The 2,780-nt window shown below is 40.3% G+C and overlaps 1 protein-coding gene across 2 annotated transcripts in view; it reads right to left on the bottom strand.

The window, feature by feature from the left end:
* LOC113481937 (protein NDNF-like) overlaps positions 1 to 2,567 on the bottom strand; it is an 8,207-nt gene extending 5,640 nt beyond the window's left edge. Inside the window, exons 1-2 of one of the 2 annotated variants that reach the window (XM_026852012.1) lie at positions 2,116 to 2,567; positions 1,830 to 1,872 (exon numbers count right to left, since the gene is read on the bottom strand). The gene's annotated coding sequence lies outside the window, so the exon portion shown is untranslated. The remainder of the gene's footprint in view (positions 1 to 1,829; positions 1,873 to 2,115) is intronic. The other variant, XM_026852011.1, reaches the window with a different exon arrangement.
* Between the last annotated feature and the right edge of the window lie 213 nt (positions 2,568 to 2,780).

Below are 2,780 nucleotides of genomic sequence, written 5' to 3'. Positions count from 1 at the left end.
GGGGGGGGGGGGGGAAATAATCAGATGCTCTCCCTTTCCGTGCCTTTGCTGGTATTTATCATAATCACAGCAAGCCAGGCATTCAAACCGTGCCCATAGCCACTTTGCTAAATTCCTTAAAGTTCACAGAGATATATTTCTCAGAAGATCTCTCTGCACAGATTCAATGGCCAAAGCTGCTATGAAGTCTTTTATTATAGAAAAAATACAATCAGTGTAACACAGATGCAATATCACAAGACGGTTATAAAAAAAAAACCCAACCCTTTCAGTGCTGACAAAATGAGTGGAGAATTACATTTAAAATATTTTTCTTAGTTTATAGTGTTCGTTTGCCAAATGTCAAGGGTGGGTTATTTGTAATGGAACTGTCACTTCCGAACTCGCAGGAGGTCACTATCCCAAACACTGCTTCTGCTCTTCAGTCAGAGATCATTTAATTTTTGTCTCATCCATTGTGACTATAGGTACGTGTAGAGAAAAGGATCAGCATAAATTATTCAGAGCAGTGTGAGATATTGTTCGATGAAAGATGGAGGATCCTGGATAAAAAAAATTCCTAAATTGGTACTGGGCAGATTTTAAGGTCTTTGTGTATCTGATTTAGAGGAAAGCTTTATTACTGTAGGGCAGCTAGATAAATAATTCTGACTTTTTTTTTTTTTTTTTGTATTGCCCATCCCTTTCACATGTGCATCACTTCCAGCCCACCTCAGCACTTGCTGCTTACTGGAACTTGTAACAGCTCTATTGTATTCACTCTTATAAAAGAGCTCAAAAATCATGTGTTCCCCCTTAATTTTGCCAAAGCTCCATCATCAGCTTTGAATCTATAAAAGAAATGTACATAAACAGTCCAAACAATCACTTCTGGAAATGCTGATGTTATTTAGACTGTGCTGTGTTACATTCCACGGAGCTGTGCAGGCAGTAGACTCCAGTGAGGACAAGAAATTTTGACAGTACGCTCCTACGTGAGGTTATCCTTCCGACTTCTTGTGCCTGCTACATCCAGTTTCATAAGGAGAGGGAAGTGCAAAAGTGGAAAGGGCATAAAGGGGAGAAGGAGGCAGGACATAGACTTTAATACAGGTGCCGGCTGTAGCTCAGGGATTTGGAAAGCAGAGGGAGCTCTGTGAGCAAGATCCCTGCTTTTGAGGAAAAAGTAGCTTACTGCATTTTACAAGCAGCAAAGAATAAAGATCTTGATTAAATCTGGTCATTGGCTAAGAGTAGAAGGGAGCATAAAAGACAAAGGCTCCATCCTTTGTCATTTTTACTTGTTTCCAAGCTCAGCCCTTTCCGCATGGTGCCTGCAAATGTGCAGGAGATCTCGGGCAGTCGAAATATCTACAATTCAGCAGACCTGCTGTCCATTACAATTAAAATGAACTTACAAAAGGACCAGTTCCCTTAAAAATCCGTTTCAAACATTCTCATTGAAACATAGCATTGAATACATCCATAGATTTTTTTTTTTTTTACATATGGGATTTGTTTTCATCTGTGATTCCCAAAGTAACGCACATCTTTAGTATCGGTGAGATGATTATTGAAGTTATCACTATCAGGTCATCTGAATGTCCCCCTTAACATCCTAATAAAGTTAGGATATTCTCTCTCTCTTTGTAATATTTTTTTAGTGCCTAGGTGAATGCAATATTAAACAACCATCTGAACAAGTTGGAAAAAAAGATTATTATATCAATACCATTTTTAATGTTAACAGAGCTTTCCTTATAACTCTGAGTCACTTTCCTGCCACTTTGTTTTTTCTTGTAGTCTATAGTTTACAGATTCAAAACATAACCCCAAATATTTTGCTTTACCTTTGACAGTGGAATCTGGGTTGTTCTGTGCTTCATAGAAGATCTTAAAAAAAAAAAAAATCAAAATCGTTCTGTTGCTTAAATGTCAGGATCTTGCAAATCACACTGATACCACGGCAGCTCAGCTTTTCTTGTCCAGGAAAACAAACCAACCAAGCGACCAACCAACCTATAATCAGCTTATCCCAAAGAGAACATCATCCTTACAGGCTGATTTCACTCAGTCACACAAACAGTATGCCCTCAGACTCCTGGAAATGTGTTAGACAAGAAATAGTCTGCTTACCTATTGTGTTCCTGGCCAAATGATCCCCAGACCACTTGCTTTGCCAAAAATCCTAAAATAAAACACCATAGACTTTTCAGATCTCTGTAGACAGATGAAAACCGAAACTGTGCGACCAGTTTAACAGGACAGAACTGATTTTTCCATATGGCTCCCGAACAGACATAGTAACTAAAATACTTGTAGTTTTTCAAGAAAAGAAAGAAAAAAAAAAAAAGCCCAAGAGCTTTGCTATTTTCTTAAATTGTGTGTTTTCAAAGGTTATTTTAAATTTTCATAATTCTGAAATGCTCAAAGTCCCGGTGGTTGTTCTTTCAGTTCTAGGGCTCCTTCTGGAGGGCTGCGAAGCACGTTCATGTGTGCCGCTTCCAGACAGCGGGACTTTATTCCTGCACAGAGTGTCAGCCAGACTGTTAGAGCAGCCTAATCCCGGCGGTGGCTGGCCCCAGCGCAGGTCTTTGACAGAAACGCACAGAGAGGAGGAGGGGGTGAGATGGAGAGAACAAACCCTGTTAACCCTTGTTAGCCCTTAACATGAACCAGCCAAGGGGGCACCAATCTCCGCCAGAAAGTTAGTGTTGCCTTAGCAGCTTGATGGCCCTTCCATGGAGCGCGCGATCTCCTTGTCGACAGCACTGCAGACGGTTTAGGGTATTTCAGGTGTA

The sequence above is a fragment of the Athene cunicularia genome (assembly GCF_003259725.1).
Source record: "Athene cunicularia isolate RWA chromosome 6 unlocalized genomic scaffold, athCun1 chr6_part2, whole genome shotgun sequence".
NCBI classification, from domain to species: Eukaryota; Metazoa; Chordata; class Aves; order Strigiformes; family Strigidae; genus Athene; species Athene cunicularia.
Note: the sequence above shows the minus strand (reverse complement) of the source record. Positions and strands in the feature narration are given on the sequence as shown.